The 20,286-nt window shown below is 39.0% G+C and overlaps 1 protein-coding gene across 1 annotated transcript in view; it reads right to left on the bottom strand.

Moving 5' to 3' along the window:
* Window positions 1-12,017, bottom strand: part of CRADD (CASP2 and RIPK1 domain containing adaptor with death domain) — a 373,328-nt gene extending 361,311 nt beyond the window's left edge. Inside the window, exon 1 of the mRNA XM_069095164.1 lies at window positions 12,008-12,017. The gene's annotated coding sequence lies outside the window, so the exon portion shown is untranslated. The remainder of the gene's footprint in view (window positions 1-12,007) is intronic.
* Between the last annotated feature and the right edge of the window lie 8,269 nt (window positions 12,018-20,286).

Below are 20,286 nucleotides of genomic sequence, written 5' to 3'. Positions count from 1 at the left end.
CTTCACTCTTTTCCTGGGTCATTGATGAATGACTTTGCCATCAGTGGCAAAAGCACAGGAAGCAGGTGGCCTTGGCCTTTCTAAATTAAAGTTTTTCCCAGGTCTCAGTTTTTCCAAGGCAACACCCATTCAAAGACCAAGGGCTAAGTAAAACTTAAGACAAATATACCAGTGGTGATGGGGGTGATAAACTCATTGACTAGGGTCCTTAAAATTCTGGCTCCCAAAGAAGCCAAGCATACTCTATGATCAATGATTCTGATTGTAAAATTTTTTTAATGTGAAATAGATACTAATAGGATCCCAGATTTGCTACTATGGAGAGAGATTTTGAATCTAAAGGTTACATGTGTTTAATTTTTAAATTTATATTTACTATTTAATTTCCTATACCCTAAGCAGAAGATCTAGGGAGGCAGAATGATGTCAAGAAGGCCTGGGTTCAAATCTCACCTCTTATACTTTGCTAGAAATGTCACCATGGACAAGTCATAATCATCTAATTTCTCTGGGCCTTATTTTCCTCATCGGTAAAATAAGGTATATAATAATTATAACTCAGATAATGTATAGTAAGTGAGGTTTGCAAATTTGAAAATGCTATAAAAATTTCAGTAATTTCTCTAAGAAGTGAATTTCAGGTAAAGTATGCAAGAGAAAGCAATGTTATAAAATTATGATTTATTACAAGTACAATTTGAGAAACCAGGATGTTGTTGGCAGGCTCAGGAGTATCAAAGTAATTCATTCATATATTAGGAAATTTTTCATAAATAGTAAGATTTAGAAAAGATTCTTTTCTAGGGTCTTGAGGAAGATAAAAAGAAAAAAGAAAAAAAATCCAAGAGTACAGAAGCTGTGATTTCTAGGAAATATTTTTGTTTTGCTTTGAAATATTATAAGAGATTTTTTTTAAATTCTAAGAATAACACTATAATCTGTGAGATACATAATGATAATACTATAATCTGTGTTTAATCATACTTAGACTGATCAAGGGAAAGAAGTTGAGACTCAAGGTAAACTCAACCAGTAATTTTTGCTATAAATCAAAATAGGAATAAATCATAGTCACTGTTCAGATCATAGAAATGCCTGCAATATGTGAAAAGGTAGAAAGGATTTGGATTTTGGAAAAAACATATTTTCTTTCCCTCTTCCCTCCCCCTCTTTCGCCCCTTTTCTTCAAAATACTTTTACTTCAAAATGCATAAAATTAAATAAGGCTCCCAGGTGCTTCCTGAGACATTTCCAAAGCATTCCAATCTAGAGACAAGGTAGAATAAGCTACATTTCCCATCCCTTCCCTTTGCTGCTCCCAACTCTCATGGGGAACACTGGTTTGAACTCAAGAAGGTCAATTTAGTAGGTGTGGCCGCTCCTGCTAATTTCCTTTCTTAAGGCATAAACCTCCATGTGGCCGTGATATCCCCAGAGAATCAGACTACAGATGGAAAACAAAACAGTCGGGGTAGATGAATTTGAAAACTTGGCACTCAGATTCTTTTCTGATGCTGCTATCTCTTTTTCTTTCTTCAAAATAAAAATGTTTAAAGGTAATAGATTTGGCTACTGTCTCAAGACCACCATTGGCAAGGAGAGGTGGATGGGAAGGGAGGAAGTATAAACTGATATCACCTATCTCAAACAGCAGGTTTTTTCCAACTCGAGGTATCTGTTTCATCTGTACCACTCATAACAGCTTTTTGAAATTGCTCCAAAAGAGAAGCTCAAGATTTTTTATGTTAAATCAACAGGAAATTTAAAAATTTCAGCAGGTATGATGCCTTAAAGCTGTTATTGCTATTTCAAGCCCTGAGCTGATCAAATATCTCCTCTTGGGGCAGGTCCAGGATAAATCTTAGCTATTTCATCCTTTCTCCACTTTTCTACTCCATTATCCTCCCAAATAATATCCAAGCTTGTAGGAAGGAGATGTTGGTGATCATTCCTGCCAACAACCCACCATGGTGGGGGTAGACAGGTATAATTAATAATAATTATAACTGAAATTTATTTATATATGTATTAAAGTCTGCAAAATATTCTACACCCATTGTCTTGAGTCTCCCAACAATTTTGTGAGGTTATCATTGTTGTTATTATTATTATTCTTTTTGGAGGGCGGTTGGGGTTAGTTTGTGTATGTGTGTGTGTGTGTTAAGTGTCTGACGTCGTATTTGAACTCAGGTCCTCCTGACTCCGGGACCGGTGCTCTATTCACTGCACCACCCAGCTGCCCCATATTTCTTTCTTTTTTTTTTTACATGAGAAGCAGTCAAGAAATATTTATTAAGTGCCTTCTATGTGCCAGACGCGGTACTAAGGGCTGGGGACAGAAATTAAGTCAAAAAAGACAATCCCTGCTCTCAAGTCACTCACCAATGTGGGAGAGGATGGGAAAACAACTATGAACAAACAAGATATAGACAGGGTAATTTGGAGGTCATCAGTAGAGGAAAGGCACTGACATAAAGGGGGAATCAGGAAAGGTTTCTTCCAGAAGGTGGGAATTTAACTGGGACTTGAAGGAAGCCAGGACTTGCCCAAGGGCACACAGGTAGGAAGTGGTAGAAACAGGATTTGAACCCAGTGCCTCTGACGACAGAGTCAGTGCTTTTCACCCTTGGGCAGTCTGAGCATCTACAGATTTGAGGTCAGGTCTGCTGTTCCGGCTACAGACTAGAACTGGTGAGTGACTTACTATGGAGCCCTTTGAACCCAGGACCTTGTATGTCACTGGCTCCCTTAGGTTACTTGAATAACCAAGTGGCTTGTTTAAGGCATCATAGTGAGTGAAAACAAGGCCTGAACTTAAAGGATCATAAATCTAGAGCTGGAAGGGGCTTCAAAGGCCATAACATCCAACACCCCCATTTTACAGATGAGGAAACTGAGGCCCAGAGAGGGTGTAAGTTTAAAGCCCTTTGGGCAGCGAGGTGGAGCAGCAGATAGAGCACTGAGCCTGGAGTCAGGAAGACCTGAGTTCAAATTTGACCTGAGATACTAGCTGTGTGATCCTGGGCAAGGCACTTAACCCTGTTTGCCTCAGTTTCCTCATCTGTAAAATGAGTTGGAGAAGGAAATGGCAAACCACTGCCAAGAAAACCCCAAATGGGATTACAAAGAGTCAGACCAACTGAAACTACTGAACAAAAACATTTAAAGCCCCTTTCACCATATCAATCTGTCTTTTTCTATGGTCTCTTCTGCTTTACATTCTGTGATTATAGAATGTAACTGTCTGTGGTTGGGAGGGGAGGAGGGTTGGAAATTTTTGGCTTGGGAACCTCCTTATTTTGCCCGAGGGGTCTTCAGGCAGAAATTCTCCTTAACAAAAAACAATGCCAAGGCTGTCATTCCGCAAGCCCCACCCATTCTGGCTGGCACTTCTGGGGGCCCCTCTGCCATCACACCCCCTCCCCACCTGCAGTGGAATTCTAGGCTTGATTCTAAAGTATTCAACTTGGGTTTCTAGTCTATTATTGTCCGACTTCTTAGATCTCAATGACAATGATGCAAATTTTACAGGATGAGATTTTTCTAAGAGAGAAAAAAAGTCCCATTTATCACACAGTTCCCTGTAGCACCTTTTGGCAGGTATCTTTTGATGCCACCAAAGGGAAATATCGTCCAGGTCCCACAGGTCCCAAGAATAGCAGGCGGGCTCTTCCGAGGCACCACGTGGAAACCATATGGCCGTGTCCTGTTCTTCCTTTACTCGAGACAAATAATGTGACGTAAACAGCAGCTAGCATGTTAGATATTTTACTAAATGTAAAACACAGCTGTTTATTATAAATACCAAGCCCATCTGATGTGTTTCCAAGATTAAACATTTTGGCATCCATTCGCTCAACTTTTTAACATTCTCTTTTCGGCATATGCTACGTTACATAATGTCAGGAGCACAGACAGCTGGGCAGATTCTAGAAAACATTTGGGTGGGGTTCTCTAGGAGCTATCAATCCTGGTAGAAATCCCTTTCTAGGGTGCCTTCCAATACAAAATTCAACCAGGGCTACATTTTTTAATTTAGTTTTTTTTCCCCCTGCATCACCAAGTTTTCCAAGGCTGGATGGTGTCTAAATGGCATGCATGATTTTAAACTACATGGTGTCTGTATAGATAATTAGATCCAACCAGTGGGGAAACTCCATTTTCAAGCAGTAAGTAGAAATGATGTTAAACAGATACTTGCATCCCTGCCTTAACCTTAAAGGTTTTCCACAACCCAATTTTTCCCTTAATTAGTCTCTAGAAATATTTATGAAGTTATTTAATTTCAAGCCCAGAATGAGTGAATGAAGATCCTTTTTTGTTTTAGTCCTCCTCAAATTCATTTTTTTATTTGTTTATTTATGAAGGAGAGGGCATATGAAAGCTAGCCTCAGAACCAGGAAGACCTATGTTCATAGACCCTGGTTGTGTGACTCTAAGCAAATCATTTTTAGGTCAGTGGCTCTCAAACTGTGGTCTAGTGTCTCTGAGACCCTTTCTAGGGATCAAAACTATTCTCATAACAATTGCTTTTTTTGTGTCCCAATCTTCATGACCCTGTTTGGGATTTTCTTGACAAAGATACTAGAGTGATTTGCCATTTCCTATTCCAATTCATTTTACAGATGAGGAAACTGAGGTAAACAGGGTTAAGTGACTTGCCTAGGACCACACATCTTGTAAGTGTCTGAGGCTGGATTTGAATTCAGGAAGAGAAGTCTTCCTGACTCCACACTCAGTACTCTATCCTCTGTACCACCTAGCTGCCCCCTTCATAATTATACTAATGCATTAACTTCTAACATGATAAATATCAATAGATATAATCCACATAAACAGAAGCTCTTCAGGGGGGACAAGTTTCTCAATAGTTTTTAAGAGTGTAAAGATATCCCTGGGAGGGGACAGCTATGGTTATGTAAGAAACAGAAAATATAAATAAAAACTCGTTTTAAAGAATGAGACCAAAAAGTTAAGGAGCCACTGTTCTATACAATTCTGTAAAAATAAAGAATACACAAAGCATCTACCTCTATTGGTAAAGAAAATTTCCTCACTTGAGAATTCCCGATCTAAATTAAATTACAGGTTCAGCCTATCCCCTCTTTACAGGAAAGATTCATGATCTATAAGTTTAAGTCAACTAAGATGTTAATTCAAAGTGATGCCTTGTATATATGTTATGGAGGTAACTTTCCATGAATCTGGTTGTGAACTTTGGCTTAGTGAAAAGTACACTGGCTTCTTGAAATGTGCACTTGCAACCATAGGAAGACAGAACACATGTCCAGCTCCAAGGGAAGTGCCCTAGTCCATTCCATCTACACAAAAACGATTCTGTTAAGAGTGGAAAATTTCTTTTTAAAATTTCTCTGTCCCTCTCTTTCTTTGAATCCCCAAATGTTTAGCACAATAATTTCATGAACATAGTAAGTGCTTAAAAAACCTGTTGAAATCAGAGAAATACTAATTGCTCGTGAGCCAATATAATAAACATGAAAATTCTACTTAAATTAATTTACTTACTCAGTGTGATACTAATTAAATTAGTAAAAAATAAAAAAGTTATAGAGCTAGAAAAAATAATAACAAAATTCATCTGGAAGAGCAGAAGGTCAAGAATATCAAGGTAATGAATGAAAAAAAGTGAAGGTAGATTAGCAGTACCAGATATCAAACTATATTACAAAGTAGTAATCAAGAAAACAATCTGGTACTGGTTAAGAAATAGAGTGGTGGATCAGTGGAATAGATTAAGTACACAATACACAGTAGTCAATGACCACAGTGATATAGTGTTTGACAAACCCAAAGATCCAAATTTTGAGACAAGAAATCACTATTTAACAAAAATTGCTGGGAAAACTGGAAAAGTTTGGCAAAAACTAGGTATAGAACAACATCTCACATGGTATATATACCAAGATAAACTCAAAATGGGTACATGATTTAAACATAAAGGATGATATCATAAGCAAATTAAGGGAGCATGGAAAATTTTACCTGTCAGATATATGGATAAGAGAAGAATGTAAGACCAAACAAGAGATGGAGAGCATTATGGTATATAAAATGGATAATTTTGATCAGATCAAATTTAAAAGGTTTTGCACAAACAAAATCAATACAGACAAGATTAGAAGGAAAGCAGGAAACTGAGGGAAATTTACAGCAAATTTCTCTGATAAAGGCCTCATCTCTCAAATGTTTAGAGAACTGAGTCAAATTTATAAGATATACATTATTCTCCAATTTATAAATGGTCAAAGGATATGAAAAGGCAATTTTCAGGTAAAAAAATCAAAGCTCTCTATAGTTAAATTAAAAAAATGCTTTAAAACCACTATTGATTAGATAAAGTTAAATTAAAACAACTCTGAGGTACCACCTCATACCTATCAGGTATAATATGACAGAAAAGGAAAATGACAAATGTTGGAGGGGATATGGAAAAGTTGGGACACAAATGCACTGTTGGTCAACCAACAGTTGTTAATTTATCTCACCATTTTGGAGAGCAATTTGGAATATGCCATATGTACATACCCTTTGATCCAGCAATACCACTTCTAGGTCTGTTTCCCCAAGAGATCATACAAATCGGAAAAGGACCCACATGTACAAAAAATTTTATAGCAACTCTTTTTGCAGTGGCCAAGAATTGGAAACTGAGGGAATGCCCATCAGTTGGGGAATGGTTGAACAAGTTGTGGTATATGATTGTGATGGAACACTATTGTGCTATAAGAAAAGATGAGCAGGATGCAGAAAAACTTGGGAAGACTTTTATGAACTGATGCAAAGTAAACAGAACCAGGAGAACACTGTACACAGTAATAGCAATATTGTGTAATAATCAACTGTGAATGAGTTGGCTATTCTCAGCAATACAGTTATCTGAGACAATTCTGAAGGACTTATGATGAAGAATGCTATCCACTTCCAGAAAAAGAACTGATGGAGTATGAATGCAGATTGGAGCATACTGTTTTAACTTAACTGTCTCATTTTAAAGATGTGGAAACTGAGTCTCAGAGTACTGAAGTGGTTTGCCTGAAGGCATACAGGTGGTAAACAGTGGAAAAGGGATTTTACACGTTGGTCCTCTGAATACAAAATCAACATTTTTTATACTGAGCTGTTATCTAGTGGAATCCTCCAATTTTATAAATGGAGAAACTGAGACCCAAAGGTGAAGTAACTTGTACAAGGTCACACACAGAGAATAAGCTGTAGAGCTAGAGTTCAATCCCAGGGGCCTGTATCTAGTGCAGTTTGTACTTTTCTGTAATTTTTACTTGTTAGAATCAGTCTCAGACAATACTCAGTGTACTAGTAAATATCATATGTCAAGAGGTATTTATTTTTTCATTTAATTTTTATTTTTTCCTCAATTGCCTGTAAGCAAACAATTTTAAAATTTGGTTTTTTAAATGTTGAGTTCCATGATCTCTCTTTCCCTCCCTCTTTTCCCTCCTTGAGAAGGCAAGCAATCTTATAGATGTTCAGTGCTGCAAAACATTTATTTATTAACCATGTTACAAAAGAAATGCACACCAAAAAATCCCCAAAAAACCAAACCCAAGAATAATATATACGCTCCAGGTAATCTCAATTTTATTTCCCTTGATGTCCCATAACTTAGAGGTGAATTAAATGACTAAAATGTCTATTTCAGTCAAGTCAGTCAATAAACATTTAAGTGACTACTATATGTCAGGCACTGTGCTAAGCCCTGAGGATACAAAGAAAGCAAAAGATGGTCTCTGCCCTCATGGAGCTTACAGTCTAATGTGGAAGACATCACATAAAAGCAGGTGAGAGGAGGGGGAGAAAGAATGTGCACTTCAGGGCATGAAGGAGGAGTCCAGAGGAGGACATGTGTGTGTACATACATATATACATACACACATATATGGATATATATTATCCATATATCCATATGTATATATAATTCTACATAAATGTATATTATATAAAATATATTTATATATGTTATTTTTATTTAAATATGTGAATTATATATATAAATATATAAATTTTAACACATGAATTAATATATTTTATATCAACACAACTTTTAGTGTATAAATTGTTTATATATGGATTTTGATACATAAATTATCAATTTATGTATGTATTTAAATATATTTGATACAATATGTTAATATGTGACATGTATACACACATCACCATTGTTTCTGAAAAGGTCTCTATCAGAGAGCTAATCTGCCCCTCCCCTTTGCCCCTAAAAAACTAAAAACAAAACAAAACAGTAAGCAATTACCCCTGTAGTAACATCAAGGCTAACCCCAGGGTAGCTCTTCTATGCCAGGTCTCTGGGAACCAGATGGCTGATTTTTACTGAGACAATATCTGAAATACCAGTTCAGATGAGAATTCACTTTCTGTTCATTACTTCACAGATTCACATAAATTGCTTAATTTATAAGACCTGCTCTTCTCTGAGTTAAGGTTTTTTTCATCCTCAACTTTAGAACTCATGAATGTCATAGCTCAGGGGAACCCAAAATGAATGCTTTTTTTTCCCCTCTAAAAATTCTTTTTCTGCCCACTTAAGGAAAAAAAGCTTCAGCCCACAGCTTGGACAAGCATGACACTGAGTTGGCACAAACCAATCTAGAGACATCAAAAGAAGTTTTTTTTCCTCGAAAGTATGCCAAGGTAAGCCAGCCACCTGTTTGTGCTGGCAGCCATTGAAGCAGACCTGACCTCAACACACTACACATCCTTAAACCTCCCCAAGGACCATCTGGGCTCAGTGTTATCATCTGCGGCTGCAGAGTTAGAGGACGTAGGTTCACATCCTACTTCTGACATTTATTGTTACATATGACCAAGGCAAGTCACCTCCCTGAGCCTGTTTCCCTCTCTGTTAAATGAGAAGGTTGGACAAAACCAAATGGATTCTGAATGTCCTTCTAACCCTAGTTATATGGTCCTTAATTTTAACTATCCTCAAATAAAAATCTTAACATGTATTTATGTGTGTGTATGAAAATTTACCTTCACAACCCTGGGAAGTGGGTGTCATTATTATCTCCCTTTTATAGATGAGGAAACCGAGGCAGACAGAAATTAAGTGCCGTGCCCACTGTCATAAAGAGAGAAAATGTCAAAAACTAGATGCCAATTTAGGTCTTCCTGACTTTAATTCACTCTATTCACAAGGTTACCTCAGTGCATCTAAGTATTGGCAACCCTGAGAGAGATGTTCCCATTTTTCAGTCTTCTCCATTCAGAGGTGTGTTGATAAATGTTTAACAGCCAATTTACACACACACACACACACACACACACAATGTATGCAAGACACACTTTTAAGTTTAATATTTGTTATTAATATTTTCTCTGTCAGTTAAGTCTAGATGATCAACAACCAAAAAAGAAATCAAGCCCTTATTTTGTTCATAAGGTCTAAGTGCTCCTAGTGAAAATTTAACCACTGGCTCTTGCAAACAGGTGTGAACTTGGTCCCGCATATGCCTGTGTCTGGACAAGTAACACAGCAAGGGCTTTCCAACTCAACCCACCACCACAACAGATCTCCATTTTGGTGGGATGAGAAAAGCTGGGGAGATAAATACAGCAACTTCTATGAGATATCTGACGGTTGGTTGCAGAATCCAATCAGTCTCATATACCTTCTCTATCCCCAGTATGATGGGATACTGTGATAATCGATAGTCCTAACATGCCCCTAGAGTACTACTCTCCAGAACTCCAGCCCTGAATCACCAGCTGCCCATTGGTTGTTCAATGACTGGTCCCCCAAAATAGACAATAACAATAACATAAGTAGTAAAAATAATAAAAACATTTATATAGCACTTAGTATGTGGCAGAGTTCAATGACTGGTCCCAAAAAGTTGAAAATAATAGTAATAATAATAATAATAATATTTATATAGCACCTAATATATGCCAGGCACCATGCTAAGTGATTTACAAATATTACCTTATTTAATTCTCACAACAACCCTCAAAGGTAGGTGCTATTATTATCTCTATTTTCCAAATGAGGAAACTGAAGCAAATGGAGGTTAAGTGACTTGCCCAGAGTCACACAGTTAGTAAGTACCTGAGGCTCTTTTTGAACTCAGATCTGCTCTATCTGCTACACCACCTACCTGCCTATCAATACCAATATGACATTAATAAGATGATCATTATTAATACCATTATTAAGTTGGTGTCAGTCTGGAGGGAAGTTTCCAGTGAAGTGCCCCAGAGACCTAACCATGGTCCAATACTCCTCCATATTTTTCATCAGTGACTGATATGATGTCATAGATAGCACTCTTATCAATGCTGCAAATGACATGAAGTATAAAGGGAAAGGGAGATATGTCAGACTTCAGTCAGGATCCAAAGAGATCTCAATAGACTAGAGCATCAGGATGAATCTAATGTGATGAAATTTAATGGGAACAAAAAAATCTAACGCTTTCCTGTGCTGTACTAAAAGGCCCAGGGTGGGCTGAACAGAAGGGAGTCTTTCTGCTGTCCTCCACTCCATTTAGGGTTTATGCGCACAGTTCCTGGTGCTCCATTTTGGGAAGGATTTGGAGTAGGCTCGGAGGATGATGACCAGGAATGGTGATGATGCCTTATGACCATCAGTCATAGAAAGTAGGAGTATTCAGCCTTGTAGGAGAAAAAGACTGGTAAGAAAGTTCCTGTATCTGAAAGATTATCATATAAAGGAGAATCAGACTTGGTTCCAGAGAGAGACAGAGAGACCCCTTTTGGCTTTGAGGCAAGGGATAATGAGCAGATGTCCAAAAGCAAAATGGGTTAACTTGAAGGGTTTCAAGTACACCCTCAATGAATGCTTTTGGAGAAACATTGTAAAAAGCCTTCCTGTCCACCTCCCTTTCAGCTCTGAGATTCTGTGATTCTATAATTTCCTATCAAATATGGAACTGAAATTACAATGTGGAAATGAAAAATTTGGAGCCATTAAGTCACATGAGAGACCCAAAAAGGAACCATTTCATTCAGACAGCATGGGAGATGTTGGTAAAATGGGAAGCATGTCTTGGTTCCTGTGTAGATACTACCAGGAGGATGATTCTTCTGGATTAAACATTACAGCATGAAGGGCTGAGATTGAAAAAGAAAAATCACACAGGACCCCCCCTATCCCCCTTCCTCCCTTTCTCCCTCCCTCCCCCACAAATGAGGAATTTAAGCCTCAGAGACATTAACTAACTTTCCTCAAGTTTTTGGATCTTGAACCCAGACATCAGTCAGTGTTCTCTGTCTCTAAATCCAGTGTTCTTTCCATTATACAATGCAATGGCAATGCTAGAAACTTGAGGACCCCAGAAAAAATGCCTAGTAAAAAATGTCTATAAAGAAATGGGCCCAAGCAGATCTATCACAGAGTCAGTAAAGACTCAGAAAGAGTGGCTTGGGATTCTCCTTATGTATACTGGCCCCTTTCCTTCCTGAGCCTTTTTTTTTTTTTTGCCTTTTGGAGGGCAATTGGGGTTAAGTAACTTGCCCAAGGTTACACGGCTAGATTTTTGTGTGTGTGTTAAGTGTCTGAGGCTTGATCTGAACTCAGGTTCTCCCAACTCTGGGGCCGGCGCTTTACTCACTGCGACACCTAGCCGCCTCCCTGAGCCTTTCTTTTAAAAAAATTTTTTAAAGTGATGAAATAATTAATGACAATAATAATTAAATAATGATTTAAAAACTAATTGATAACCAGCTCCCCTGTGGCAAAGGGACTGCTCAGGTGGTATCTGTGGTATCTCTCTGGAGCAGGACATGCCAAGCAGATTTCAGGGCTTTCTTCTCTTGTTCTGACTTGTTCCCACTACTGCACATTTGTACAGGCTGTGTCCCATTCCCAAAGGACACTCCCTCCTCACTTCTGCCTCTCAGAATTCCTGGTTTCCTTCAAAGTTCATCTCAATCGCTACCTTTTCCAGGAGGCCTTTCCTGATTCTCCCAGATGCTAGTACCTTCTCTCCTACCCCATGTACTAATTATCTTGTATTTTTGTAATTGGCTTAATCTTGAGGGAGAAGAGACATATCTATAGAAATATACTTAAGATACAGACATGTTAAATATATAAATACAAGATAACTGGAGGGTTAGGTGGGGGAGAGAAGATACTACCTGGTACATAACAAATAACTCATAATAATGTTGTTGATTGATTGACCAATTCTTCATCAATCCATTTTACAGATGAAGACACTGAGGCACAGAGAGGGTAAGTGACTTAATGATGGTCTCATGACTAGTAAGTATCAGACGAGAGGGTTAGTTTAAATCCAGGTCCCTCCTGATTCCAAGTTTAATGCTCTCTATAATATTATGTTCCCTCTCATGTAGCTTTAGTAAGCAAATTCCTCCTTGGAAGACAGTTTCCAAAGGCCAGCATGTAAACGTGGTAACCCACAGACCTCTGTCTATGAGAGCTGTGCCCCTCAGGGAATCTGCTGAGCCTGAGAGAAATCAATTAGCTTTATTTCCAAGACTCCTGACTCTTGGAGTTCCTCCCACCCTGGGACGTCTGTCTGTGCCCTTTTCTAGGCTGCTTTGACAATGACCAAACCTGACAATTTGACAGTGAATAATGGGGCTGAGAGTTTGGACTAAGGTAGAAAGAAAAAGAGAACAGAAAACTAAAGAAATTGAGAAGACTAGAACCCAAGGTAGAAATACACACAATGCTGGAACATGCCTTCCAAAGTGCCTCCTTTAAAGCCATCTGGGGATCATGCTCCTAATTAAAATATCAGTTGTGAAGGGAATTATGATTTTTATAATAATTGCTATGGCATAATGAATATGCTAATAGATTAGTTTTTCAGAATTGCCTCTCTTGTGAGTCAGACTCAATTTGGGAAAGATGAGATGGGCAGGGAGAGTAAAGAGATAGCATTCCAAAGAATATAATAGAAAGATCAAAGTTGTAGTCAAAAGAACTGGAACCCGTGTCTCTGGGGGCCTCAGTTTCTCTCTCCCAATATAAGCTCCCTGAGAGCAGGGACTGTTTCACTTTTGTCTTTGATCCCCCCTCAGTCTCTCAGCATTTATCAAGCTCCTGCCATATGGCAAGCATTGGCCCCCAGGGCCTCAAACTTTGCAGGGTAGGTAGTAAGTGCTATATAAATGTTAGCTGGTATTATTACTATTAGGGTGAGGAGGAGGAGGAGTTTAATAAATGCTTGTTGATTGCCTGAGCTACATAATGTTGGAGGCAGCCTAATGACTCTGTTTCTTTGATTCCAAGTATGGTACAATTTAATAGTAAATAACATGAAATTGGGTCAAACAAAGGAATAATGCCTTTCTTGCTTTCTTCTAGCCGTACTTCCTTGTTTTTCCATTTTTTTCATGACATCTTCAGCTCCCTTGCTCAAGGTAACTTAGATAATAAGTCACATTTGGATTTGGCTCATTATACACTTAACTGAATCTGCAATTTCATTTATGTGGGTACTCCCTCCAAAAAGGCAGACAGCAGCCCATCTACCCATCCTCTGCAACTTTTATCCATGCCATCCAATGAATCCTTCATAGGGTTCCTCCCAACACGCTTTGAGGCTTCCTCTAGTCTAGGGTTCCCTAACATTTTTTATGTCATTGGCATCTCTGGCAGTCTGGTAAAGCCTTTGGACCCCTTCTCAGAGTAATGTTTGTTCCTACTTTCATAATTGAGGGAAATGGTAAATTTTAGTTGAAGGTTAGTGAAAATAATGATGTAATTTTTTTTTCATCCAAGTTCATGGAGCCCTTGAAATCTATCTGTGGAACCAAGGTTAAGAACACCTACTCTAAATTTCTTAACATTACCTGGGTACTAATGGAGTAGTCAGGCTATCCATCAGTCATCCCTTGACCCTACATGACCAATCAATCAATAAACATCTATCAAGTACTTACTAGCTTCCAGGCACTGAGCTAAGTATTTGGGGTCTATAAAGAAAGAATAAAAACAGTTCCTACCCTAAAGGAGCTTATATTCCAACATAAACATACATTAGTACATAAGAGTAAAGGAAGGCAGTCTTAGAGGAGAAGGCACTAACATCTGGGGGACCAGGAAAGATTTCTTGAGGAAGGTGATGGATATCCTTTTCAAAGGAGGCAATTGGGGTTAAGTGACTTGCCCAGGGTCACACAGCAAGTATCTGAGATAAAATTTGAACTCAGGTCTTCCTGACTATCCACTGCACCGACCTAGCTGCCTCTTTGATACAAGACTTGAAGGAAGTCGGGGATTCTGAAAGTCAGAGGTGATAAGGGAGAGTATTCTAGGCATGGGGAAGAGCCAGGGCACAGAGATGTCTTATGTCTCTGGTTATGTCTTTTATATCACCTCTGGTATAGGATTCTTCAGTGGTAATAGACCGTAACCTACTTATGCCTGTCATGTGTCTTTCTGTTCCCTGATGGATGAAGCATTTTTAATTCTTGGGAAACTGTGCTCTTCCATGATTGGCCTATTGTTCAATCTAGGATTTGCTAGGGGATAGATGGCCCACAGAGCTAGTGCAAGAGTACATGTCTTGGGCCAATGTTGCGAATGAATAATGAAATGGAGGAAGAGAATGCACTAGGTATGTGGAAATGGAAAGTGACTCAGTATTCTTGGTGGCCCCAAGCAAGCATTGACTTGAAATAAACACTCATCTTTACAACACCAATATTCTGAGAGTGAAGCCACATTGCTATACAGTAGGGAACCATGAGACTCTCCTGTGTCCAGGAAGAGCTGACATTTACATAGAATTTGAAGGTACGTAAATCATATTTACTTATATTATCTCATTCTAATCTCAATCTAAGTATTGTTCTCCCCAATTTGCAGACAAAGAAATTAAACCTGGGAAAGATTAATGACTTACCCATGGTGGGAGTTAGTCAGAAGCTGGATTTGAACCCAACTCTCGCCAGATTCCAGGTAATAGTGGTTAACATTTCTACAGAACTTTAAGTTTTGTGAAACATTTTTAATATTTTATTTTTCCCAATTGCATGTAAAAACACTTTTTAACAGTTGTTCCTTGAAATGTTTGTGTTGCAAATTTGCAAAATATTTTAAAATTTAAAAATTAATTTTTAAATTTTAATAAAATATTAGATTTAAAAATATTATTTCATCTTATCCTCACAAGCACAGTAGGTGCTATTATTATCTGCATTTTACAGCTGAAGTAACTGAGGCTGAAAGAGATTAAGTGGCTTAGCCAGAGTCACACAGCCTTAGTATTCTCTTCAGTAAAACAAGAGAGATAGGACCCAATGGCCTCTGACTTCCATTCTAGCTTTATGTTTTACTCTGGCAACATTTACTGCCTTTTGCTGCTAACTCCAATTGAAAAAATGCCTCCTCCCCATCTACCAGAGACATGCAACTCTCAAAAGAAAACTCTAGATAGAAAACGACCCAGAAAGCTCCAGTGGAGCCAGAGAAAAAAGTCCCTGCCCTGAAAGAATTTCCATTCTAACTGAGGAGATAACATGCATATACATTAGACACACAAAAAGAAGATTCGAGGCTTGGTCTTGCCAGTATGTTACCTTATTAGCGCCCCGGGCACAGAAGGTCACATTGAACAGATTGCAGTATTTTCCCCCAAGGTATTAGAACTCTCTTTTAAAGAAGTGGTTCTTAATCTCAATCTATGTCTAGGACTGAGGATAGATTTCAGGGGGTCTGTGAACTAGAATGGGAAAAAAAAATTACATCTTTATTTTCACTCACTTTCAATTTCATGTGTATTTTATCTTATGCATCTATAACATTATTCTGAGAAGGGGTCCATGATACAAAAAGGTGAAGAACCCCTGCTTAAAGCACTTCCTCATTCTACTACTGATTAGGGGTTATTGGCATTGACCCTTTTCTTAGTTAAGATGACCTATTCTTCACTCTCTAGGCTGCCGGTCTTTCTGACCCTCTTCAGATAATGATGGGGTATACTCCTCAGAAGCTCACAGTCTGTCTCTGCAGGACCACCTTGACTGGTCTCCAGTTTTTCCCACAAGGCACTATGGAACATTATGTAAATTTAGTAAGCTCATGAGAAACAAAGGACCCCACCCCCAAATTACTATGGGTCACATCAAGAAACAAATATAAAAATACAAATGTTCCATTAGACATTAGTTTGCAGGCTTCAATGCCTTGGAGAGAGTGAGTCCAAAAAAAAAAAATGTAGCCTGAACCATAAGGTGTTCTTAATCACCCAATTACTTACTCAAAGGAAAATGTAATTAGGCCTGCTGTCTGCTGGAGTATAGTCCTGACAGCTAGGTTGCATCAGAGGCTCCAAAATGACAACTTTGTGATTCAGGGAGGAGAAAACATAAACAGAAGGAAACTGCGATTAGCAACCTTGAACTGGAGAGAAAGAATGGGAGGAGCCAATGAGAAGGATGTCAGTGAGGAGGCGCCAGTCACAACCGACACCCAGTGAGGATGGGTGTCACTGTCTGCCTCCTCTTTACATCTGGCAGAGTCCAGAATGAGACCACAAGGCCGCTTAGGATGGGTCTGAGAGCTTGAGAGAACAAATTTGGACAGATTAAGGTCTCGGATGAGTCATAAGCAAAATCAGCCCAAGAGATCATGGAAAGCAGCCAAAGATTCTGCTGGAAGGGAGAGTTCAAAATCATCTCATGCATTCCTCTTCCCCCTAAAAGTCCTGATTTCTTAATTGATAATTAAAAAGATTACCTACTGTATTTAAATAGCCATCATCTATAAGTGACAGAAAAGGTGCACATAGGTAAGTGTCAAATTTTCTTGATTTTTTTTTTGAAGAGGGAAAGGATATGGATTTTATAAATTTTATTAAATTTTGTTGTATAGTTGTTTTCACTCATGTCAAACCCTCTGTGACCTCATTTGGGGTTTTCTTGGCAAAGATGCTGGAGTGCTTTGCCATTTCCTTCTCTACTTGACAGATAAGGAAACTAAGGCAGACAGGGTTAAGTGACTTGCCCAAGGTCACACAGCTAGTAGGTGTCTGGGGTCAGATTTGAACTCAACTGTCCCTATGTCCAGGCCTGGTGCTCTGTCCACCAGCTGCCATGTTTTGTTAAATAAATACAATCAAATTCATAACAGCAAACATTAAATAACATGCTTTACCACTTATTATGTGTCACCCCTCTGGGTCTCAGTTTATCTATCAATAAGATATCACTTATTATCAATAAGAGTCAGATTCCATATTCTCTGAGTTCTCTTCTGGCTCAGACTCTATATCCTATGACTTACAGACCTCTGAGGTCACTTCCAATTCTGAATCTATAAGTTCACTATGTTCCAGGTACTGTGCTGAATGTTGGAGTAAGAAAACAGAAAAACCAAAATGACTCTCCCCTACCCTCAAGAGGGATCTGAATTCGAGTTCTAGTTCTGCCATGAGCTTGCTATGTGACGCTAGGCATTTGGGCTCTCAGGGTAGAGTCCCCTCCTCTCTCCAGACCTCAGTTCCCTCATCTGCTAAATGGAATGGTGGGACGTAATGATCCCTAGGGACTCTTCCTTGGACCCTAACATTCTACAAGGGTAAAAGCAGATGGAGCACAAAGCAAGTCAGCTCTGTAATTAAATGAGAGGTCTGGGACTAAGGAGAGTTTTGCCATGATCCAGATGTCTGGTTTCTATCCCAAAAGCCATTAAGGTTTGTTTAAAAAAGAGAATCAGCATGGTCACTCCTCCCTGACCTGAGTGTGCTAGGTCTGGACCAACCATCTAGGAGGAAAAGTTCTTGGTGTCAGGACATTCCATCCCTAGAATTATTTTTACGACGCCATCTATCTCTGCATGATCTTTGTATCAGGCACAATTTTCCAATACTTCTAGACTCTAAATCAAATTGACTCCCTAACCAATGTAATTTTACTTCAGCCCAGATCTTCCATGTACCATCTGCATGGACTTGGGCATGTCCTCTGTAAAATGGAGATACTAGATGGATTAGATAGCTCCTGAGTCCTTTCCCTCCCTAGACCTAGGATCCTAAAATTCTCTCAGTCTCAGTTTCCTCATTCATCAAATGGGCGGGGGGGGCAGGGGATTGGACTACATGATTTCTGAAGTTCTTTCCAGTTCTAAGCCTAAAATCCTATGATTCTCAGCTTCATTTTCCTCATCTGTAAAATAAGGGATTGGACCAGATGGCCTTGGAAGTTTTTTCCACCTAATCCTATGAACTCAAGACCTTCTCAATAACATACCCAGCAAACAATGTTGTTGTTAACTGAACTTCTTTATTGACGTTTTAAAGTGTTCCAAAATTCCTATATCACCAAAACAAACAAAACAAAGCAGGATCTAGGTTTTGTTTTTAACCTAGTTTTAAAACTAGACCAGAGACTAGCCTCAGGAAGAACCCAATCAACTAGAACCTCGGTCAGCAGAAATACATGACAGGTATGTTTTCAATCTGGGTTCTCGAGAATGTAGCATACTACTCAATAAATACCCTGGGGATCATTTTAGACTAGAAGTTTAGAGTTGGATCCTGCCACTAGTTAATTGTAAGACCTTGGAAAAATAATTTTCACTTCTCTGGCCTAAATTTTATCTGTCAAATGAGGTCACTGGTCTATGTCATTCAACTTCAAGTAACTTCAGCTCCAATAGGTAATAGGGGGCAGCCAGGTGGTGCCACAGTGGAGAGAGCACTGGGCCTGGTCTCAGGAAGACTCATCTTCCTGAGTTCAAATTTAGCCTCTGACACTTCCTAGCTATGCAGCCCTGAGCAAGTCACGTCACTCTGTATACCTCAGTTTCCTCATCAGTAAAATGAACTGGAGAAGGAAATGGCACACCACTCTGGTATCTTTACCAAGAAAACCCCAGATGGGGTCACAAAGAGTCAGACATGACTGAAAACTGAACAACAAAAAATGGTTTCTAGCCCAAATCAACACAAGAAAAAGAATTAACAACAAATCAGTTACCTGTGCTACCCTGGACAAGTGGCTGTGGTAAAATGGCTTTTACAGCCTGCTCTAACCTGTTCAACTAGACCCATTTAAAAATATCTGGCAGCTCATTCTGAAGAGGACCTTTCCAGGAACCCAAGGGCTAGGACATGACTCAAATGCCTCTTAGATCTCAAATCCAAAAGGCTTCTCCCCTGTCAGGAGAGGGGAGCTTGAAATAATAAAGCACCCAACTTCCAAACACACGGCAGAGATGGGCTGGGTATCATGAACCCTACCCTACACCCTACCATTCCACTCTGTCAGCATGACACCTGGTGTCCTGTCACCCACATACCCCCATCCTGGAGACCCTAAAAAGAATAGGTGCTAACAAGAGGGGAAGAGCTACAAAAAGAATTGGGAAAATAAAATAAAAACTACTTGGCACAAAATTTGGGAAATTCTTGCCTGATTACCCTTAAAAACACCCCATATCGGACAATTCAAGGGTCCAAGTGTGGAGATAAAATAAATTAAACCTGAGTCCCACATTCTTCAAGTGGAGATGCTCCCTTCACAGAAGGGAAGAGGGTTCATTTAGAAGACAAAAGACCTGGGTTTAAATTCTGACTCTGATACTTACTACCTATGGGGCATATCATTTCACCTATGTAGCTGAAGCCTTAGTTTCTTCATCAGTAAAATGGGTCAGTCTAGACAGTCTTTTCCTACTTTAAATCTATGATCCTAGGGCCTGGCCTCAAATCAAAGAGCACTGTATTTGGAGGGTCTGAATCCTGGCCTAGTTATCTATTTATTACTTATGTGACCCTGGGTAAGTCAACTAATTTTTCTGGGTTTCAACCGTTCATCTGATTGTGGGGAATGGGGGATACAAGATAAAAAATAAGTCCCTTCCAGCTCTGAATCTGTGATTCTCCACATATTCCCAAATCGACTCTCCCATTTTAATTATCAGACCATAACTTAAACTCCATATAAATCCTTAAGAGCAAACCCTTTTGTTGAAGAATGCTATTTGCACATGCAGAGATGAATTTTCCCTTTAAACCCATGGCCCTTTATAAAGAAACATTTCTCACAGGAGCCAAGGAGGATTACAAAGGAAAGGGGTCATTCAGCCCATTCCAAAGTTAGAAACGCCAGGGCAAGTGACAAAAGACGTTCTTTCCAAAAGAATGTAAGCTCCTTGAGGATGGAGGTGAATCTAATAAATGGTTGGTGACTGACTGATAAACCAATCCTTAGCACCACAGTGCCTAACAGCTGAGTTTTCTAGTGTAGGTACATCCTGATTCACCTACCATACAAAGTAGTAAAGTAGGA

The sequence above is a fragment of the Petaurus breviceps genome, unplaced genomic scaffold (assembly GCF_028583685.1).
Source record: "Petaurus breviceps papuanus isolate PSGF00001 unplaced genomic scaffold, PetGlider_PUasm1.0 225, whole genome shotgun sequence".
Lineage (NCBI taxonomy): Eukaryota > Metazoa > Chordata > Mammalia > Diprotodontia > Petauridae > Petaurus > Petaurus breviceps.
This window is presented reverse-complemented; position numbering and strand designations above follow the sequence as displayed.